We start from the raw sequence: 24,743 nt of genomic DNA on the forward strand, positions 1-24,743 counted from the left end.
AGTAGAGCTGCCTTCTTTCAAAGGGCCAGGGCGGCGATTTGAAGAGTTATTCAGGTCACAGAGAAATTACACTTCTTTATGCATCTATAAAGAATTCAGAGTTTTCCATTTTTATTAGCATTATTATAATATTGAAGGTTTTCAGGCATATCATGAGAGGAGCATTTACAGAGAAATGCTGAGCAGACCAGCCTCATGCAGCTCCCACCTCCCTTTATGAGGCTCCACAGCCTGGCAGACATTTTGAAGAGCCTAATAAACACATAGCACTTCAACAGCAAGATCTTGTTAATTTATACATACATATAACCAAACCCTTTGTGTGAAAAAGCAAATGAGTTATTTTTGTCAACCATTAAGACACAACATACTTGTCTTTATGAGCGCAGACTATTTGGGGCCACCCTACTTTTTACAGAATTGTCCTGCTATCATTGAATCGTCACACACACAAAAATGTCTCTTTTTAAAATCCTTTCTTAAATTTTGCTATTGAAGAACTAGAATGATCTTTTGATTCTTTTTCAATGCTTATGGTGTCCAAGTCCCATGTTTCTGATACAAATTCCATGAACACTGAAAAAAATGAACACAATTGTGTCACCTACTGCTCATTTTATTCACATTTTTCCTGCCTTCTCCCCAGCACTTTTTATGGGAGCCCTGATCCTTCCGTAGCAGCACTGAGACATAGGCACATATTCAAAGGTGAAAGACCAAAAAGGTCATACGGCAAGCAGAGGATATTCCAGCAACGCAGGTTTCGATCTTTTGCTATTTCAGTGTTATTCCTGCTGAGCCTCGCGTGCCAAGAATACCGCTGGTGCTGTTCAGAGACACTCATGATGACTCAATGGAGAATCAGGAGACCTGGGCACTTAACTATGCGCCTATTCCCAATGATATTCTGTCTCAACTCATTTCCATCCTCATAGAAACATGAAAGTGGGGCAATGACAGATATGAAGCCCAGCATGAACTGCCTGGCAGAACTCTGCCTAGCAACACAGCTTTATCACTCCACCACACATATGAGGCCAGAGTCCATCGGCAGAAATAATGACATAAAAACCAAGCTGGAAATGCCATAGTTCAAGATGTAACAAAAATCTTATCACAAAAAGAGAGTGTTTAAAATAGGTTTATATTCAATCAGTAAGTACAAATGAAACGTTAGGAGATATCTTAACCCACAATGAACCAAATGCTGTATCAGCATAGGGTTTTTAGCTATATTAAATTGTGCATCACCTACAAAAACCTAAGCGTGTAAAAATTCCATAGAAGACAAAATAAAACAACTTGCTCAAGCTTTGACTTACACTTGGCCCGCCATGTAGGAAAAGAAGGTTGAGGTCACGTCAACGATCATTCAAATTTTGTACGTGAATATATTAGGTTTTCCTTCTTTCTTTCTTTCTTTTTCTTTCTTTCTTTCTTTCTTTCTTGGGTTTTCTTTATTCTATTTCGTTGACAGACATGTCAAGGTTATTCCTATGAGTTTGGTTGGTTGGCTTGTTTTAAGGATTCTAGGTTCTAATTGCAGAAATGTGAATACAACAGTTCACAGTGCACAAGCTTACAACTTCTTTGTTTTTATCAAGGAGGATATGGGTTTGTGGTGCTGTAGTCACAATCATCTTTCAACTGGGTCCAAAGATAAATACTGGTGAGTGAGCAGGTCAGGGCTGGGACAGGCATTTTTAACCTTGGAAAGGAATTTAACTAGCTAGTCAAATGCAGCCTGAATCTACATCCCTGACCTGATTAGTAACAAAAAGCACTTTAGCAGAAACCAAGGAATAAATGAACATTCAAGGTGTAGTTATTTCAAATTATTTTCTCTGTTAAATTTCATTTAAAGAAACTGAATGGGTAGCTGCTTCTGCACAAGCTATGCAACAATTCTGACAACATAGTCATGTAACATTAACACAGGTTAGGAAGTGGGGAGTTAGGGATGATTAACAGGCATCCTTCAAATATATGTTTTTCTCAGAGGTTAACAAAGAATTTCAACATCTACATTAATATCACCATTCTGTAGGGAACTTCAAGCTATTCTTTGTTATGGTATATGTTACATACAAGCACCTGCATGAAAATTATCTCAGGTTATTAGACTAGAACTGTATTTCTCTTAATCATTTCTGATGTTTCTTAGGAAGTAACTTCTACTGGTAAATACAAAACTCGTTTAATTGTAACTTCCATGCCATGTATAATGAATGGTATTATAATAGCTTAATGAGATTGTATAGAATCAGGAAAATACATGAATCACTGAGAATGCCTAATAAGGCCATCTTACTACATATACATATAGACTCTGGTCTCTTACAACCAGGAAAACCTGTATGTTATCAGAACCTGCATTCATCAATAGCCCAAACGTTGGCAAGCAAAAACGTTGGCTGAGAACATGAAAATTCTCTTTTCAAAATAGACTTTGAAACATAAGTTAAAAAAAAAATAAAAGCTCATCCTAAAGATTTACCTTGATAGGGCCTCAAACCTACTTGGTAGCTGCTGTAATTCTAATACACAGAATTAGTATTAAAAAGTTATCAAGGAGAGCCTGCTCTCTTTGTTTCATCAGGAGATCGATGCAAAGAGAAGCGGTCACTGCAATACACAGAGAAGATCTGGAACGAAACTGTACACAGCTCTCCAACAGAAAAGGCCCCGGTTGTGATATTCCTGTCAGTCACTTTATTAATACAGGGGAAGCCTACTTAATGAACTGCTGGGAACGGAAGAGAGCCACTGTGAGAATACATTTTCTGTTTACCAGACTGTAAAATCGGCAATAAGATCCCAGAATCCTCTTAGATGAATAAAAGTTAAAGGAAATAACTTTCCAGACATAGAAACTCATGGGCAAAATAGGGGAGTAAAACAAACTGTACAAATGAAATTTCAGAAAGACTCACTGTTTTGGCAAAAGACACAGAAATTTGCTCCATTTTCTCCAAACAGTGATAAAGTAACACAAACAACTAAAGATCATTTTCCTACAAGACTTGAAACTCTTTAACTTCAACCCTTTTCTTTTACTATTAAAAAAAAAAAGAAAAGAAAGATGAAGGTAAACCCTTGGAAAAGCTGTGATTTTGTTCATCTTGTTAACGGAGCGATGTAAACTTGAATTATATCCCTAAGTTTATTTGCTAGTTACTCATTTCTAAGTGTCTCACACTAATAAAAATAAAATCTCAAGTGTTTTATAAAAATAACGGGCCTGGAAAAACTGCTGAGGGTATTTTTTAATATCATGTAAGTTTCTTTTATTTTCATGCCTTCGGGGTTGAAGAAATGGCATGCAAGTTATTAACTGTAATGTGGCCACTATAATTACTACCACCAAACTAAAATAAACAATCTTCAAGATGTTTCAAGTTTCCTAAAAAGGAATAAAACAGTGAAAATCCATTATAAATTCGTGATTGGATGGCACAGCATGACCCTTGCTGTATGAACTTCTGTTCTCTCTCCATTTCTTCCTTGCTTCTGCAGTGAAATAAATTAAAAACAATTTTCACCTGATTGATAGCTTTTTAAACACAGCGCACCTTGAATGAAATCATTTACATAAAGTATTTCAAGAGTTACATCGCTAAGTTAAAAATCAAAGTAATGACCCCAATAAGAGAGATTCCTGAATCATGAAGCAATTTCAAATAAATGAAAAGAGAATGAAAGGCATTTTTCTCACTGGATGATAGAGTCCTGATTAAATCTTCTTCGGACACTAAAGCAGGCCTTGTAGTCCTAACCACTCTTCCTTTCAACTAAGGTCATCATGAAAAGAATGATTATCAAATAAAGCCAATCAGAAAAGACCTCAAAATTTTCAGGGCCTCCAATTCCTTAAGATTTCGAAGGCATCCTGAATGACAGTCTTGTAAAACATAAGGGTAATTAAACTGACATGAAAATCACTACCCTGCATAAATCCTAAAAGCAGTTTATCTAACCTTTTGATCCTTAGAGAACTCATAGTAGTCGTAGCACCTGTTCCTACTAGCCATCCAATGACCTTCATAAAAAGATTAACACCCAACTATCACACCCTGTATAGTTTACACACATAATCCACATCCCCCACAGCACCGTCACTGCACTAATTATGCAGATAATGCTTCTTGCTGCAACTGATTCACAGCAACTTCAATCTCCTCCCTCGGCATGAGATAGAACTAGATGGGTCTTCCAGATGGAAGCTTTGTGATGTTCAGATGAAATAAAAATTTTATTGTCAAACTATAAAAGACCAGATATTTAACATATTAACGTGGTGTTGAGAGTGTTAAAATTTCAAGCAGTTTCACAAAATCAGTTTTAAAGAAGCTCAAATCATATCGAAATTATCTAATGTAAAGCCTGCAATTAGTTGTTTTTTTTTTTTTTTAAAGATTTTATTTATTCATTCATGAGAGAGGGATAGAGAGAGAGAGAGAGAAGCAGAGGGAGAAGCAGGCTCCCAAGGAGCAGGGAGCCCGATGCAGGACTCGACTCCAGGACCCTGGGATCATGACCTGAGCCGAAGGCAGACGCCCAACCATCTGAGCCACCCAGGCGCCCCCTTGCAATTAGTTTTTAAGTTGCCACTGAAATATACTGATTAAAGAAACAGGCTAGCCATATGTGGAAAACCTTACCTTTCACTGGCTTTCTCCCAGGCAGAAAGGTGTTGAGACCATATATCGTGTGTTCATTTATAATTCTGCCTCATGGTGAAGGCAACACACACACACACACACACACACACACACACACACACACACACACACACACACACACACACACACACACACACACACACACACACACAATCTTTTGAGAACCTACAGCTGATTCTAGATAAGGACCTTTTCTCTAGTAAAGAACAATGGTTATTTTAGCTTTCAGGAATGCCATGCAGATACATTCACGTCAGCTTCCTGTGAGATTCCTAATTTTGTAAATATTCTCTCTCAAAAATCCAGAAGCAACTATTGAATATTTATGTGATACTAAAGCAAAATAGGCACAAATCCCAGAAATATAAACAACAAACCTCATTAGGAAGTTATACTATTATGAACAATATACTTAAATGTTCTAACAACTCCCTAACAACTTTTTTTAAAAAGTGATACAAAAAACAAAATGAAACCCTATGTGAGAAGACAGCTCAACTTTCATTGTTGTTTTTTTTTCCACATGAGGTTTTACTTTATCTTGTTCTATTTTGAATGAAAACAAATTATTCAAGAGCCACGCTATTTTAATGTTGAAAAATACCTACGTGAACCGCCAAGAGAAAATCAGGTATCTACTCAATTTTCATGCAAAAAAACACTGAGAGAAATAGCCAAGTCCTGCTTCTAAAAAATATTACCACTAACCTCTTTTTCTTCCTTTTGTTTTCTAAATCTTGAAAATGACAAGGTAATCTCAAATTTTAAGGGGCACCTGACTGGCTTGTCAGACTAACGTGGCATATTAACTACACTCATCGTGGCACCAATGGAGTCTTAGTTTTTACCATTTTGATATCCCCTCCAGGGTTTCAATCTTCCCTCTTGGAGCTCAATCATGCACTGCGATGCTCTATTCCTACATGAGGATGCAAGAGAACTTCTATTTAAAAATACATTCGGGGGGGGGTGTCAGGCACAACTGATTGAGAAGGCATTCCATGATGATCCCTATTTTCAGTTAAAATGCACACTTACGGTTTTGGATTTAACACCCCTGCCTTTGCAGTCAGACAGTCATTTAGCTGGAGTCAATCAAGCGTGTGATTAGAAATAATAACTCACAAGCAATGAATTCAAAAAGATTAGATCTTTGCCGAAATGCGCAAGTACAGCATCCCATTATGCATCCTTTCCTCTCTGGTTTCTAGAGAGCAGGCTGGAAAAAAAAATCATCCCCCAAAATTGTCTTGTACTCTAAAAGCTGACTTAAAATCTGACTAAAAACTCTTCTCTCCTGGGATCAGTAACCTCAGTCTGTTGGAGATATAATCAGCACAAGGGGGGGTGTCTCTGTCTATCTTTTCTATGTCCCCCAATGATGCCGTAGGCTATGTTTTACACCGAATGGGTCAGAAACTGGATATACCTTATCTTATTAACACAGAATAAGAAAGATAGAGCATATGGCTAAAGCCTCAAAGATGGTTAATATCCAAAACAACAAAAAATAATTTTCCATTTATAAATTATTCTTCAAATTATTCGCCACTTCCAGATCAAGTATTTTACCTAAGCAAGGAGTTAGAGAAGTAATTAGAGAAACTATGTTTGGATTTAATAAGCATTATATTGAAACCAGTAACCCAAGTTCAATCCAACCTTTCCACACAGCATCTTTGATCAAATCAAAGGATTTAATTTCACTGAGAAAGTTTGGAGAATTAAAGTGAATTATAAGATTTCATATTATGTGGTGTTTTATCTTTAATCACAGTGCATATAATTCACAGTCAACAGTGTTAATAACGGGTAGGATGATCCCAAAGGGAAAAAGATTGACAAAAATAATGAATATTTTGGCTTAGAATATAATATAGAGGGGATGGGTTGATTTGCCTTCCCAGCTATGGTTGGTTTAGGCTGCTCTACTACTGCAGCACACGCTGATGACACTTACATAATTCATACAAATGAGGAAAGCAGAGAGCAGCCTGGGATTTGACAAATTTCTGCAGATAATTCCCAAGGCTGAATAAACCACATGTGGGTAACTGGGAGCTAATGCAGTGTAGGAGATATAGATAAATAAAGTCCACAAACATTCCTCTTTAAAAAAATAAAAATAAAAAAGTGAAAAAGCTCCAGGGCTTATATATATATTTTTTAAACAGGGAAGAAAGAAAAGAGCCATATTTCAGTTGCTAATGGAAAGTTATCTTGCCAATTAAGAAAGCTGAACATGTTGATCGGTTAGTTGCACCAATAAAGGCTTCTTTACATAAAGATCCACTATATTCATTCCAAGTTGTGGTTCTAGAAAATACCACCAAGAAAACTTTTAGGGGCCAATTCTTTTTATTCGATAAATGAAATTTAAATTAAAAAATGTTAATTTGGGTACTTTTGACTATATTTGAGAACAGCCAGACCTAACAATTTCATTCTCCTCCAGCAGCCAAATAAGGGATCAATTTCTACCCCTTTGCCTGATCTTTACATCCAAGGGCAGAAGGCACATCCATGGTCCTGTGGAGGAAACTCTGACCCACCACCAACGTACTTTTATGGAAGAATCATCAAGAGCCACATCTAAAGGCTTTTGCACACTGCATCTCTCCAGCTTTAACACAGGGAAAATTAACCCTAACTCAGCAGATACCACTACTGTCTATCCTACTATACCATTACATTTCAACCCACAAGAAAGTGACCATCCTTCTCTCTCTCTCTCTCTCTCACACACACACACACACACACACACACACACACACACACACACACACACACACAGAAAATAGATCGGGAGCAGGGTTCCCTATTCCTTCAAACATCAAGGTTAAGGTTCCATTTAAGAAACAACATGTGTTCAGTACTAACCAGATGCTGGTCACTGCACCAGAAACTGGGAGAAATGCTAAAATCAGTAAAATGGGTTTTCTGCTCTTAGGGAAGTTTACCTCCTAATCAGAGAAGCCGGTTCCAAGTCACCTCCCAGCACCACCACTTGCCCAGCTGTGATCTGCAGCTTTGGACCTTACGATGACAAGAGGCAAAGAAAATAAAATAGAAAAGAAAAAAACCTCATAATAAAGGCAAGTTTGTCCCAAAGAGTTTGCATCTGCTCATAAGTAAGGAAGAAGAATTGAAAACCATTACTAAAATTAGTGCCATTCTTCTTTTCTACCATCTCCAGTAGCTCTGAGACACATAATGCAGGATGAGCACTGAAGTGCTCAGCTGAGGCCTGGAGAAATCAAATACAAGTGAAAACAAAATACAGTTTAATTTTCTGCCATAAAGAAAAACATCCATTTAAAATAAGTGAACATATTAAATATTTAGATTAAAAATCATGCATTTCGAGAAAAAAAGACATATCTCCCAGCACCCTACCCACAATCCTTCCTTCACACATTAAACAGATTTGCTGACCTCCTACTATGTGCCAAGCCCATTTTAGGTACAATATCTTTATGTGTGCGATACACATGCAATCCAAAGATTTCATATTTAATACTGTCAGAAATTTTCCTCTGTCTCTTAAACGAGTAAAAACCACAGAAGGAAAACTTAAAAGTTTTCGGTGCTAATTCAAATAAAATCTTGACGTATTTTGGTTACTTCGTATTGGTAAGAAAATGTGTGAGTGTGAAATTCATTTTAAACAAAATTCATTATATGAACTTGTGACATTCTCATGCACTGCTTTTTTTCCCTCCATTTCCAAACACTAATTGACAGCACTTGAACACAGTGATTCTGCTTCCGCATGTCATATGATTCCTGGGGGCTGTAGCTACATTCCTCAGGCCAGTAGACTGACAAATCAAAAGATAAGAAGTACCTCTCAGCTTGAATCAACTGAAATGTGTCAGAAAATACATTTGGCATAATCTTCAGAAATGTCAGGTTTGGCGATGATAGGATAGGCACCGTCTTCCTGACAGTTTTAGCACACCAAAGTTTCAGAGTCCAAGTTAGAACGAGGAGGGAAAAAACACTTTTGTCTGCTATTTTGGAGAAAACTACTACACGCAACAAGAGGAAATGTATGACACGCCCCTTGAGTCTCTGACAACAATATGATAAAATGCCTGATTGCCTAATTAATGAAACATACCACTTGGAAAATGTCCACTAAGATGAAAAGGATTAAGGTATCTTTTAGTATGGGTGCTTATGAAAACCATCCTACCTGCTCTTCAAGATGTGCCCAGCCTCATTTCTCTTCAGATTCCCAACGTGCCTTGTGCCAATTGGCTGCTTTTATAAATGTGTGCTGAATGTGCGAAGGAATCAACAACATTGACCAACAATGTTAAGAAACCAAGACTGAGCTGAGTATATTACATGACATGCCTCTACTGGACCTTGCATGTCCCCTTGCCTTACCATTTTATTTGCCTTGGCAAATAAAAATAAATTGTAAGAAGCCAATGAACACACACACAGGTGAATTCTAATATACATCAGGCTCCATTATGACGTCTACATGAGCTGGACTTTCCTCTGTCTTTCATCACCACCACCATCCCCCCAAGATGCATACTTATACAATCATATTCTACTAATTGTGGATAAAAGAAGAAACAACTTAATCAGTTCTACAAAAGGCACTGCACAGAGCCAAGACCCACGTATCTACCTCTGGCTACAAAACCCTGACTCCACCAATTTCCCATTTGTAAATAGATCTCCCAAAGAAGTCAGCCTGAGGGCACTGCGTGGCTGGAGCTCTCTGTAGGAGCGCTGTACTCTGACAATCACAAAGCTCTCTGAGCATCTCAAAATAGGAGACCCAGAGTGCCTGATTCACACACATCCCTTCCAAGTAATCTAACAACTCCAGCGCTGTCAACCTACATCTGATTATCATTTATAAATGAAGTTGCACAAATCTGCAACAATAAAGACTATTGACAAAATCTTTACCACTTGGCATCTCTCGTTTTCTAAAAAACAAAAACAAGAACCCATTTGGGCAATTCCTGATTGTGCTGGCCATGTTTCATTTACTTTCACTACCAATTCAACAGCAATCTGTCAATCCTGGTACTGTAAATTACCAAATCCTCTTTAAGTTGATCGTATATTTACATATCTATGAATGTTACATACTGAAAGTTAAAAATCATTTCTTTATTGCCTAAGTCTATACAGTCTCCCAAATGAGAGAGATACCAAGTCAGTTAAAAGATATCTTAAAAATACACTTTTTTGACTTAATATGTGTCTTGTGTTTTCAGCATGGCTTCGCAGTCGTCTTCCTTCTCAAAGGAGCAAAGTCAAATGTATTTTTCACGGTATCGGGCAAATGTAACATAATGTTACATAACACATCCCTGCAAGTCTCTTATTCCACCATATTCCAAGATTTAGTTATTTCAAAATATATATTCTTCAGTAAACATTTATTGAGCATGAACTCTGTGGCCACTACCATGCTTGATTAAGGAAACAGAGTAGGGGAAAACAGACATGGAAAGTCCCTACTTTTAACTTACAGGCAAAAAGAAAAGAAAAAGGCACATAATTACAATATAAAATAATTAGTACAATAATAGTTTTGTCTGTAAAACTTTAGTTGCATGGACGCAGGAATAACTAATACAGCCTGAGACCTGAAGTATAAGCAGGAACCAATAATGGGGAGAAGAGGGGTAAGAACGTTCCAGACTTGGATCACCATGTTTGAAAGGGGGTAAGAAAGTAGGAAACTTTAAAAGAAAGGAAAGTAATGTGGAATGTCTAGAAAATAGTGAGTAGGAGGGAATGGTAAACATCGACATGAGAAGATGGGGCTAGAAGGTAGAGTCATTTTCCAGGAAATGTGGAGCAATCAAAGGTTTTGAAGCAAAAGAAAGATGCAATGCCCCAACTTTACTGCAGCAGCAATGAACAGTACCCAAGATAGGGAAACAGCCTAAGTGTCCACTGATGGATGAATGGATAAAGAAAATATGGTCTACACATACAACGGGATATTATTCAGCCACAAAAAAGGAAATTTTGTCATTTAGAACAACACGGATGGACCTAGAGGGCATTATGCTAAATGAAATGCGGCAGAAAAAGATAAACACCATATGATCTCACTCATATGCGGCATCTTAAAAAAAAAGAGCTCATGGATACCTGGCAGCTGCCAGAGGCAGGGCTGGGGGTAGGCAACAGGGGCAAAGGGAATCAAAAGGCACACATTTTTAGTAATAAGATTAAATAAGTCCTGGGAATGCAACGTGCAGCATGCTGACTATAGTTAATGATACAGTACTGGTTATTTGAAAGTTGTTAAGACAGTAGATTTTTTAAATTTTATTTATTTGAGAGAGAGGGAGACAGAGAGAACACGCACACACAGGCGGGAGCAAGGGCAAAGGGAGAAAATCTTCAAGCAGATGCCCCCAGAGTGCAGAGCCTGACGTGGGGATGGATCTCATGACCCATGAGATCACGACCTGAGCGGAAGTTAAGAGTCTGACGCTTAGCCGACTGAGCCACCCAGGCGCCCCTAAGAGAGTAGATTTTAAAAGTTCTCATCAGGGGCGCCTGGGTGGCTCAGTTGGTTGGGCGACCTCCCCACTCTCATGCTCTCTCTCTTGCTCTCTCTCATTCTCTCTCTCAAATAAATAATCTTTAAAAAAAACAAAAGTTCTCGGGCGCCTGGGTGGCTCAGTTGGTTAAGCGACTGCCTTCGGCTCAGGTCATGATCCTGGAGTCCCAGGATCGAGTCCCGCATCAGGCTCCCTGCTCAGCAGGGAGTCTGCTTCTCCCTCTGACCCTCTTCCTTCTCGTGCTTTCTATCTCTCATTCTCTCTCTCTCTCAAATAAATAAATAAAATCTTTTAAAAAAATAAATAAATAAAAGTTATCATCACAAGAAAAAAAATTTGAAACTATTTATGCTGATGGATGTTAACCAGACTTACTGTGGTGATTATTTTGTAATATATACAAATATTGAATCCTTACATTGTACACCTGAAACTAATGTAATATTACATGTCAATTTTACTTCAATTAAAAACACACACATACACACATAACAACTACAAAAAGGAAAGAAAGATGCGATCAGATACGTTTTTGAAAGATAACCAGACTAGTAAAGCCAGATAGCCTCGCAAAAGATAACTTTAGCAGAAAAAATCTAGTAGAAATGTCTTAGGGGGCAGGAGTAAAGACAAAGGCGCCTGGGTGGCTCAGTTGGTTAAGCGACTGCCTTCAGCTCAGGTCATGATCCTGGAGTCCTGGGATCGAGTCCCGCATCGGGCTCCCTGCTCAGCGGGGAGTCTGCTTCTCCCTCTGGCCCTCTTCTCTCTTGTGCTATCTCTCATTCTCATTCTCTCTCTCTCTCTCAAATAAATAAATAAAATCTTTAAAAAAAAAAAAAAAGAATCTACCCCAAGCAAGGTTCCGTGTTCAGCTGGCTTCTGCTTCCACTCCTCGAATCACTGACAAGAGTCCTCGTCCCGGGAAGCAGGGTTGGGCTACTCTCTGTCCAGGGGAGGTCACTCATCACTCTAGAGATGAGTGCCTGAGTCAAGGTCAAAAGAAACATTAGTGTCCAAACTTACTACTTTAGTCTTCTCAACCAAAAGAACCCACCTACAACAGTGTGTCCTGGCTAAGGGGAAGTCCGCAAAATGTAAAAACTGATTATGTGCAGAAAGCCAAGTAAGACAAAAGTTGAGAACATGTGTTTGGACCAAATACCTCGGCTGGCTGCGTCCCTGCCTGACCATGAGGGAGTTTCTTCCCGTTCTGTTTTCTTATCTGTCAAGTAGGAATAATACCTAATTCACTGGTTTGTTATGAGAGTTAAACGAGGATTCAACTAAAAACACTGTAACTATCATCTTCATTATTAAATTGGGGATAAGAAAGAGGAAGGAGAAGAGGATGTCACAGGTACTATTTTGGGAGATTTGAGTTGATCTTAAATCAAAAGAAAAAACAAGTTAATATGAGTTTGGTTTTAGATGAGCTTTTTTGCGAATGAAGAGAGTCTGGTACTGGAGACAGACGAATTTAGATAGGAGATAATAACCTCCTCGTATACCTGACTTCCCCTTGATTTGATATTGTTTCCAGAATTTCCATTGAATCCCTGTATCTCCCAATTTTTAACTGAATGCTTGGCTGCCTGAAAACAAACAAAACCCTTCATCTTATAGGCTAGCCCCGCCCCGCCTTGCTGATAAATGATTAAGTAATGACCAATGTGACACAGCAGATGTATGCATACAGGACTTTATTTAGAGTCAGAGGACATGCTCCTCTTCATTCTTTTTTCTATCCCGACGCCCACAGGTGACTCTGATGACTGGAGCTTTGGCAGCCACTGTGAACCATAATGACTGCAAATTACTACCTCCGTTTTGCCACTGTGGTAAGCAAATCATTTCACATTCATTCTCTAATTCAATCCCTGTAACAACACTCAGTATTATTTTATTTTTACTTCCTGGACAACCAAGGTGTACTGAGTTTGAGTAATTGACTTAAGAGTCCCACAGGTTAGTAGTTAAGCCCAGAACTGACCAAATCAAGGCAGTTCTAACCACTGCACAGTCCTGCTAGTGTTTAAGCCCAGAACTTTCTAAACCCAAGGTAGTTCTCCTAACCACCACATTGTAATGCCTCTCCATGTGTGTTTTACTCACTTTCATTTCATCTAGGGGTGCCAGGGAAGGTGCGAACGAGCAGTAAAATGATGACAGTGGAAAGAGAAGGAGGAGGAAGAAGGGGGAGGGGGAGGGGGTTGGGGAGGATGATACTGGTAATACTTAAGGTCAGTCGCCTCTGAAGAACCAGTAGTGAACCTTACGTCTTGGGTCCTAAGATTTGCTCAAAAATGAACCTAACTGAAAATCACTTTCCTTTAACCATTACGTAAAGCTACTTAAGTAAAGGTTTACATTTGCTTTCATGTAAACTTCTCTCTAATCTAGATCCAGAACTGTACCAAGTTCAGATTAAATTCCAAAATGTGAACAGAAGCACCGAATCCTCACCTATTTTCAGCTTCCTGGTTTAGAAATATAAATAAATCATGTGAAATGCATAGAAAAACTCGACTCTTTCTCTCCTAACATTTAATGATGATTTATAGTCCTAGAACATTTGTAAATTTAACAGCCCATCAAAGTGTCTGCGAGCACCCCAGTTCTAAGGACTCATTAAGTGACATTAAACATAACTTTCCATGAAGTACTGTACAGCATGAATGGGTGGGCAGGCTGGTGAAACGCCACGACTACAATAATTTATCGTTTGTAATTTTGCCTTATTACCTGCAAAAACATTTGCTAAAGGGAGGGCAGTCACTTACAAAAAAAGTACTTCACTATTTTGTCAATGCTATAAACTACAAAGGCAGAGAAATCCTTTATGATCCTGCAGATGTGCGAATTCTTTCTCCAGCCACCCAAAAATGAAAAGGAAGAAGTTTTTGGTAAAGTCTTATAGGATTTTAAAAATGTATTTCTTTGATAAGGGTTGTAATGTTTCCAATGCATCTCCCCCCTCTCCAATTTTAAAGGGCATCCATAAAATGAAACCAAAAGCATAGAATTTTTTCCTAGTATGCAAGTGGGAGACTCGCCTAACTTTATCCAACTCCCATCCTTAAAATGGAATTTCTTTTGCTCCAGAATCATCTAAAGAGATAAGGCCTGAAACAGACCTTTATCCAGTGTCACTGGATTTTACAATACCACAAATAGCTACTGTAATTTTGTCAAGGCATTCATCTTACCTTTAATAAAGTCAGAACAATAACCAATGCTATAAAAGGGAATATTAACTTGAAGCTGACAGTGACCAGAGACAAAGTTATAATGACAAAATCTGGGTCAAAGTTTAGCATTCCCACTTGCATTAAGAAAAACCCTTCACGTGTTTTCCTTTAAAGAACCCAACCAGATAACAAGGAACATCATGGAACTTTTATGATTTTCATTTTTTCACTAAATACTCTATGGCTACGGATTTAACAAATTTCAAAAGTTTTAACTATCAGTGCATTAAGCTTAACATAATAATTGTGCTGATAGCATAATTTTTACCACTATAAAGTAGATCCCTCATTTGGTTTAAGCTTAGTTTAAAAAGACTAGGTTTTCTTTCCCCTCACTTTCTAGACATGTAGTCCCCAAGTCCCAGCACAACTGTCTGTATTTCTTTGCCAAATTCTGCATATCAATTTTACTAACTTTGCTGACAAAAAAAATTCCCTCCATAAATTTCAACATCTTAGTGGTGAATTTCTGCAGCAGAAATAGTTCTCCTGTATGAAAGTTAAGTCATGGGATAATTCCAACTCAAAAGAGCAGTCATTTTGAAAATGACCCCACCAAAGTCACAAATATCTCACCTAAGTCACTTTATAGTGTTCCTATACATATGTGACATTTGTGATACTCCCAGCAAAATTGGTGGCTGCTAAATGCAAGGTGGTTAGTTGTTTCAAACTTCCTTTCCAAACAACACTAATATTTAAGGGAATAAAATACAGTTTTCACAAAGATTATATTTTATACAGAAACATTCACTTACCAACCACTGAATATAGTCCCAAACAGTTCAAAGGTAATGACAGTGATTTATATTGGGTTAATTTTAATGTTTCCATAAACTTTCTGTGCTTAGATGTAGCATGCACAAGGCTGGCACTCACACAACCCAAAATGTGAACATCTAAACACAGCTGACAGATTCATCAACTGAGAGAAGAAAAACTCTCACCAAAACAACTTCCAAACTTCTGCTGCAGCAACCAATTTTAAAAAATTCTACTCAGAGCTAACAAACAAAGGAGCTCTTTTTTTTCTTCCTGAATAACCAGTTAACTCAATCGAGTGAATCTGGTTGGTTGTTCTGACTGTAGGTAGCTTAGCTGACATACGCTCCAACTTGACAGGTGAGGTGTTCTGAGACTGTCTCATGTGCATTTCCGTATCTAGCAACCACCAGTAAGTTAGCATGATATCGAAGTTCACAATTAGCCAATTTCTTCCAACGTATATGTACAAAGCAGAACCAAGACAAGTGAAGAAAATCATCTTCAGGCAGCATGCCTTCTTCTTTTCCTGTCACTAATGCCAATTTATATAAACTACATAATGTGATAATTTGAGGCACTTTGTTCACATCTGAAATTCTAATTTTAATTCCTTATTAATTGGTGTTAAGTAAGAATTACCAGATTATTCCAAAGCTAATATTCCATAATAGCAAGTAGACACAGGTTGAGCAGTCATCTAAAATTAGCTTATTCACTGTAAAATAAAGATTGAATGTTAAGGTATAAAATTATTCTAAATCCCCAAACACACCAGAACCAATTGTGAAATTAAATGTGACACTTTCCATAATTCAAACTACAGTACTTGATTTTCGTCTTTCTCCTCAGCTACCTCTAAATTAAATTAGTCTTATTGATTATAACTCAGAAATCCCTGTCTTGTTACCATGATTTTTAAATTTTAATAAAGTGTACAATTCAGTCGTACATAGCTAAGTTGGTTTTCTTAAATTATAATACAGGAGATTAGGTATAGCCTCAATGAATATCTCAATACTACAGTTTATAAACACAGTGAAAGCCAATTTCTTGGCTAGCTTAAAACAATTGATAAATTTACGCACCACAAGCCTGTTTTCGGTCTACCATGGCAGATGATCACTCATTATTGAAGTAAGATCTTATGAATTGATGAGCAGTGTTATGTAACTAAGCACTGGCTACACAGAGGCCCTGGAATGAAATAGAAGCCCTAGTCCAATTAAGATATGTTACTGTGTACAAATGATGGTTAATAACTTTAGTAAAAGCAGAACCACCCAGTTAAAATTTACAAGTTATCCTAAAAAACAGAAGAGTACACAGTATATTTTCCATAAATTTGCTAATGAGAAATCTATACCATGGACAGCAGCCTTGTTGGCCCCAAAGGCCATACTGGATGGTTGGTCCTGATAAAACATTTCTCTGGTGTTTGCACACATAATCAACAGCCTCAAAGAACATATTTATTAAACTCAGACAGTTTTGGCATTACTTTCAATGTACTGGGATTTGGATTTGGTTCTGATTTTTTAACTTCAAAGAAAAATATTTCTTAACAGCATTTCCTAGATAATCATAGTTGATGGAGCCCTGAAGCCTGTTCTTTACTAAGAACAGAGAGGATCTGGTAACCCCCTGCCTCACCTCCAAACCATTCCTCCTGCCTCCCCAAGCAAAGCTGTGCATCAGTTCTCAAGCCATCCTTACTTGTAAACAGTGCTGAGATGCCTCTCTTCATGGCTAGGATTAGATTTTATACAGCATCATCAAATATGCTGTAATGGTTCCTGTTATTGCATTAACTGTTGCTTTTTTCTATTAAAGAATAGATGTGTACCCCCTTTTCAGCCTTTTTGTCATAGTAATATTTAGGTGACTTATTTCTAGCTTTTATTTTTTCTGTTTAACTTTGGTGAAATTAATATTAAAAGAGTACCAAAGAGGGATGTTAGAATACCTGGATGAACTGATTTGAGCTCTCATCTCTCTTCTTCCAACTAATGGGGATGAAACATCCATTTTCTCCACATAGATAAAATAATAAATGTTATTAGCCCCTTTATCACTTGAGGAATTGTCACCAAGGGAATGTTTAGCATGCAAATGCCTGTATCAGAGCTACCTTCTGCCTCAACAGAACACAAGCCAAGGCTTCATTAAATAGTGCCTGGTCATTTACAACACACACCAAAAATCACTGAAGATGCCACATAAGATGAGAACACATTAGCAGTTAAAGAGCCATTGTTTCCGTGTCATAAGTCACCAATTCTCAGCTATAAATACATTTATACATTTAAGTGTAATGTTTCATTTATCAAATCATGTATTTTATATTATGATGAATTTCAACTTCCATTACCACAATGATGTTTACACAAGCTGCAAACATTTGTTTTTACTAGAGGAGAATTTAAGTCCTATTCATTAGCACTGCTCACTGTCAATTTATGAAATACATTGATTTTCACCATCAGAGCTATACAATAGTTTCAAAATATATGTCACTACTCAATGAGAATACATTACAGTAAAGCATCAAGATTAAGTAGGCTAGATCTACAGTAATCCACCAGTCAAATAATAAAAATGAGTGCTTATTAATTTCTTACAATGTGCCACGCACAAAACTAAGCACTTCACATACATTAACTCAATGTCATCTGTAAAATAACACTGTGAAGTAAGCACTATTATCATTCCTGTTTTACAGATAGGAAAAAATGATCCACCAGGAAGTTAAAGAACTTGCCTAAGACTATATCGCTAGTAAGTGGCAGATAATTAGTTCTAGAGCTTACACTCTGAGTTCTAAAATAAGCCAGTATGTCATGATGGCTCTTAAGAAGTCTTACATGAATCAAATGCTGTGTATTACCAGCTCCAAGGAAACTTTGATTTTTAAAATAAACTAGTAGGTTTATTAAGTTATGCACCTTGTAGTACTTTAGAAAGTTCATGTTAGGCATAGCCTCAAAAATGTACTAGCATAAAAAATGAAACTCAAATCACAAAGTGACTTGAATAAATACTTTGTATAAATTCAGTACCTCTTGCTCCACTTTCCCAAATCCACTCATGATGAAAATTTGCCACTTTTATACACAATAGTGAAACTATTTGCCACTTTGTATATACAATATTGAAAATTTGCCTCTTGTATATACAATATTGAAACTATTTCTTTTTGTTTCCTACTTAGGCTGCAAGCTATTCATGGTCTGGAAAAGCAGCTAATCTATACATTATTGAAAATGCCACACCATATTGTACCCAGAGAACCTCTGATAAATACTAAATACTACACTGACAATGAGTAATAGCAACTGAAAACAAAATTACAATGTAACTCAAAGATGAAATATGATGCTAAAATAAAATGGATGTGAGTCCCATTCAAGCTGTCCCTTAGCCTTCTGAGGTTTGTGAAGAGAGAAATCCTTACTTAGGACAAAGGAAAATAATACTTTTGAGGTCTGGAAAAGATAATGACAACACTCCTGATTAATTATACAATACTGAAAAATGAATCATGTAAGAAAGACGTGAGGAAGGAAAGACAGACAAGCCATCTCATATAATTATTTTCTGCATATAAAGAAAAAATGCAGGACTAGAATATTTTCTGAAAATGTGAGTTTTAGGTCTTCCAAATGATTTTCTTAAAGTCTCACTTATTTGTCTCTACTGAAAGGAACAAGGGTAGAAAGGAGACATTTTCATTCTGTACCTCTGAACTATTTTTGTACTGTTTAAAAATTACTCTGTGCAATTATTACCTAATGCTTTAATAAAAATAAAAATTTGACTGTCAATCTATAATCAATCAAAAATTGATATTTAGCAAATTCTATCTAATTTTTTAAAATTAATAATTAGTAAATAATTCTAAATATTCCGCATCTAAAACAAGAGGCCAGAGGGAAAAGTACAAAACTATATTTAAAAAAATACATAAGGGCTATACTTTCCATATGTATAGAGTATATCTAGGCATATATATGAATGCATATACATAGCTATAAATCTCTATGTGTACTTATATACACTTATCACACACAAACACGTATATAAGTACACATATATAAATTTTGCCTGTGGTAAAATTTTTAAGAGAGTGTAATTGTAGACATGCACCTCACAAACACAGTTTTCCTGGACACCAAAAAATCACTATTTTATATGAAAACACAAGAACAATTCTTATAAAACACTGATGGATATGAAATAAGTAATTCCTATCAAATGTTTATTTGGTACCTACTTTTTTTATACAAGTGAAGTATAATTGGGTGATGCAGAGATGTACATTTTCTAATAAAAAAATGAAGACAAATATTTATTTACATCCTCTTAAATTATCTCTACAGCACAAAATATTTTAACCTTCTTCAATTTAAGAAGAAATGACACAAAGTATTAATTTTCCCCTGGAGAAAAAAAGGAGAGGAAAAATACAGTTATCAGGAGAGCTTTTCAAAGCTTTAGCTGGGATCAGATTTCACCAAGTAATACATGCATCTGGATGTTTTGTGTTTATTTGAAATGTCTTAGGTATCACTCTGATTTTCTCCCCTAGTCTATAATGGGCTGGGGCCCCCTTCCTAAAGGAAGCAAGGAACCAGCCTCTTGAAAGGGAGCCCTGCCCCAGCTCCCGGGAGGCCTTGGGGAGGCAGCGGCCTCACCACCCCCAGTCTTCAGGCCACCAGCGCCCAGCACGTGGCCCAGAGAAGGAAGGACAGACAGGGTGCCATGAGGCACAGCACGGTACAAACAACTGCCTGTCCCATTCACTCTGGACTGTCTCTTCTCACTCTTGTTTTCTTTCTCTCCTCTCAAGGGCCTTGTCTTTTTTCCCATCTTCCTGTGGCTCTTCTTGTTTTATTCCCATCTTCCCTTCTCCTCTTGTTCTCACTAGTGAGAACTATTTCCACTACTTCCTTCTTTGGTGTATTTTTTTCTCTCCTCTAATGTATTTCCCTTAGTTGTAAACCATGCCCGACCACAAAAACTTCAGCATACTCGCAAAAATACACAAAATACTGATACTTTGGGGAAATTCCAGGAGGAAAAGTATAGATAGATACAGTACATGAGCCAGACTAGCGAATACTGGATCTTTCCTCTCTCTTTTCATTACACTTGCAAGCCCCATCTTGTCAATTATCTACTTTTTCCCTCATTTTTTAAAAAGATTTTATTTATTTATTTGACAGAAAGGGAGAGAGCACACACAAGCTGGGGAAGCGGCAGAGGGAGAGGGAGAAGCAGGCTCCCCACTGAGCAGGGAGCATGACGTGGGACTCGATCCCAGGACCCTGGGATCACGACCTGAGCCGAAGGCAGACACTTAACTGACTGAGCCACCAGGCCCCGCTCCCTCATTATAAGCACACTATTCTCTACCTTCCTGTTTAGCCTTTCCTCTAGCGTCCTTTCCCCCTCCTCTTTCCTCTTTGTTCTTCTCATCATTTTTATTACTCTCATTGGAGAACATTATTTCACAGTTAACTGAGTGTTCCACACCCTTCTTCTTCCAATACATACAAAATTTCACCAAATTCTATCCAGGAAACACATTCTTCACCCATCCTTTCCCCTCTCCTTAGCAAGCCTATAGCAGAAAATCCAGAACATGTGTCTCAAATGAATGCCCCCCTAGGACAGAAATAACACTGTACGTATCAAACTTTTTAGCCCACCATAGGTAATCTCCAATATGGGTGTTGAAGACATCCACTGAAAATAGTTTCCAAGTCTAATCACGTATCCAAAAATATTTTATTTAAATTAAATTTGAAAATTAACAAATTAATTTGGCCAAGATTTCATTTTAGAATTCACCTCAAAGTTCAGTATTTTACGTCTCTTTATTTGCCTTGAAATCCGCACTGAACTCATTCTTGGTACAAGTACACTTTTAGAATATTTTCCATTTCTTGCTTTCTAATAAATGCATACTGAGTTATAACAAGAAGGAAAAGACCTTTAACAGTCTAAATGGAGTTCATTTTTTATGCACACTCTCCTTTTAAAAAACTTCTTCCTGCTTTCATTATTTGTAAGGCATTTGTTAATCTCAGTACCAAACAGGCCAAGACTCGGGGTCCTTTTCTGAAGTGAACTCCTCTTCCAAAAACATCATAAATGTGTTTTTCATGATGAATTACATGTAAACCAGCCAGTTCTACTTAAGAGCCAGGACCAACATGCAATTAGGCTGCAGAAATCTGATGGGCTCTTTCCACCTTTCCTGTTCCTCTCTGCATGGAAAAAGCAAGAAAGCAAAAATTTCCTGACCAGATGCCAAATGAGCCCTGAACTTGGGAGGTGTCCTGGGTGATGGGCAGGGGCCCTGCTCCCACTCGGCCCAGCCTCTCTGCACTGCTGCAGCACATTACTTCCGCTTTTCTAACTTTTCCACTTCTGAGCACCATCAATTATGCACTAGAATAACAGAGGCCTGGCAAGGCAGTGTAACATAAAGGCCGATTATGATGATAAATAATTTAAACACCTGCGTGCCATGTTCCTTTTACCACTGATAGGAGGCCAGGGGCATGTGATGCACGCCAAAGATTCAAATGCATCAAATGACGAGTGTGGAGAGAGCAGACAGTCCACTCACCAGTGAACCTTCCTGTTCACTGTCCACTGGGAGGAAAGGGGCAAAATAAAACCACTGCTCACAAAGGGACTCACACATGCAAAAACTGATTAAGAATCGTAGAAGACACAGATCCTAACAAATGCCATGTACTGTTGGCACTAGGTACAGCCCAGCAAGTGCAGGAAACAATATTGGAGATGTCTGTGGCATCTTTCATCTTCCAGAGAAAGGTAAACAATGGCAAATACAAAGATTTTAAGAGAAAGGACACACTGTTTTCATGTAAAGTTATTCAAACTTGAATGAATTCAGAACTGGAGTGCTCTTTACCACAGAATTTATACGTTTGATGATAAAGTACAATTGGGAGCTAGCAGGAGATTAACAGATGTAGAGATTCCTGGTCTCACATCTTTTTTTAAAACTACCCTCACCATCTCTCGACTGTGATTCAGAAACTCTTCAAGTACCCTTATTATCCTTCCTTATTCTATTTTTTAAATTGTAATTTGAAAGTTCACAGCTGAGAAGAAACTGTTATATGTTCAAAAACTGTAAAGAAAACAAGTTGCCTCCCCACACTGCTCTGGGAAGCTCAAAACTCAGCAACGTTGCCAGGATCTGAACGCCAGAAGGACACTGTTCCTTATCCGCCACAGGCAAACAAAAACTGGGTCTTTAACGGTGTACACCTAAACAGACAAAGACAATTTCAATCTGAAAAAAAAAAAAATCAGAAAACTACCAAAATATAATGCAACATTTTCATGCTTAAAAAGGGTCAGGATAATCACAGTAGTCCATGCAAGAGTACAAGGGGAAAGAATAAAACTAGGTTCCAGTAAGGATGTTGATAAATCAAAAGCTAATCTTAAAACATATGAAATTCAGGAGAACAGCACTTAATTCATGTCAAATGATACTCAACTTCATTTTTGGAATGAGGCTCCCATTATCTAGAAATATTCCAAAATTAATCCTTAGTCTACATGAGAGCTAATATTACATTTCTAAATGCAAATTGACGAAAACTCTAGGGGGAAAAACCATTTTGAACTGTGGTTTCCAGAAGGCTTCAGGTTTAGTCATGTCAAATTAAAGGGGAGCAAAGCTTCTTAAAATAACATTCTTCTTAAATCACATCCATATGATTTAGCAAATTGATAGGGCCAAAGTCAATAAATCATGATGCAGAGTTTTTATTTTAATGTATGAGTGCTTTTATTTTATTTTTTTGCTTTGAGCCAACTCCTTATAATTTTTAGCCCAAAGTTGGATGTATATTCTTGTCTAGGCAAAGCAAGATATTGCTCATATAATGGGTTCCTGCTTTTCAATGTCGGTGGTACCGACCACCAGTGAAAGAAATCGTCCCCAACAGTTCAGCAGGGCACAGAGCTAGCTGCCTCTGGGGTTGCACCAACATGCATTCCATTAACTGCCTTTCAGTGGGCAGTATTTGAATTTGTAGATTTTTCACCACTGTTCAGTGTGTAAGTCCTTCTTTTTTCTTAACCCCAGGGATTTCATTTGTGCTGACACATACCCAAGAAGCAATCTCCATGAAAGTATCCTTTTAAGGCAAGCATTTTGTGCACTCCTTAATGATGGGTGTTTAAGAGAAATGGTAATTATGATAGATTTTGAGCCTTAGGTAACAGACAGCCTCACAGTGAGAGGGTTCACTACATTTAAGACCAAACTCCTCATTAAGAAATGTAGATGTATCAATTCAGTCCTGTGCAGACACACTGACGGTGAAGTCCATGTTAGTAAAAGCATTCATCCTTACGATGGATGGTCTCATGAGTGAGCCAACACTCCACAAGGTCATGCTAGTCTGCCCAGACTGTGAGCAAATGAAACTTCTTGGGGACAATTAAATGTAAGGGACACTGGTTGGAAATATTATTAAAAACATCAATGATTTGAGTATCATTCCCTTTTCTTCCTTTTCCTCCCTATGATTTTAAACTTTTTTTGCTTAAATGTGTCGTGTAAGCTACCACATTAGATCATCTGCATGCTACATGCTGCTGCATTCTGAACATAGTTTCAGACAATAGCAATTCACATGCTCTTACCTAATATTAGTAATAAAACTACTATGAAAACACATTATACATATGTGTGTATATACTTTGTATATGTATTTCTGACCTAGAAGACTCTCTCGAAAATACATTCCAGGTAAACATTACTGTTAAATGGGGGGGGGGGGGGGGCGAATCCTTGAACCAAGCTGTCACAATCTCAACCCCTTTCCCACCCACACACATGGAAAAAAGTTTTCCTACCCAGCTTGCTTGCAGAGATGTCAAACAGAATTTAATTTTTCATGGTGCCCAAAGTATAAAGCATGTTCAAATTCCATACAAAGATATGCTTTATCTCATCCTTTATAGATTAATAATCTAAAACTCTAAGTAACTTCAGAAAGCCAAGACAAGTTTCAACCAGGGGTGCCTGGGTGGCTCAGTCATTAAGCGTCTGCCTTCGGCTCAGGTCATGATCCCAGGGTCCTGGGATTGAGCCCTGCATCGGGCTCTCTGCTCAGCGGGAAGCCTGCTTCTCCCTCTTCCCTTGTGTTCCCTCTCTTGCTGTCTGTCAAATAAATAAATAAAATAAATAAATAAAATCTTAAAAAAAAAAAGACAAGGTTCAACCAAATGACGTGTAAGTTCCATCCAGCACCTTCAAGTTGTTAATGAAATGGAAAATCTGAAATAAAGGATTTATCAAGTTTACTTCAAGATTCTTTTTTCAAGAAAAGTTTCTATCTATATCAAATTACATTATATATTATGGCTAAAATAACTTAGAAGCTTATCCAATTCTTGCTCCAGAGGGTAAGGTCATGTTCTCTAATATGGAT

At 37.6% G+C, this 24,743-nt stretch overlaps 1 protein-coding gene across 2 annotated transcripts in view; it reads right to left on the reverse strand.

Moving 5' to 3' along the window:
* Positions 1 to 24,743, reverse strand: part of EFNA5 (ephrin A5) — a 266,511-nt gene that overhangs the window by 210,489 nt on the left and 31,279 nt on the right. The window lies entirely within an intron of this gene.

This window comes from Eumetopias jubatus, unplaced genomic scaffold, assembly GCF_037043125.1.
Source record: "Eumetopias jubatus isolate StellerSeaLion01/CBP00866 unplaced genomic scaffold, mEumJub1_p1.0 scaffold_5, whole genome shotgun sequence".
In the NCBI taxonomy this organism is placed as follows: Eukaryota; Metazoa; Chordata; class Mammalia; order Carnivora; family Otariidae; genus Eumetopias; species Eumetopias jubatus.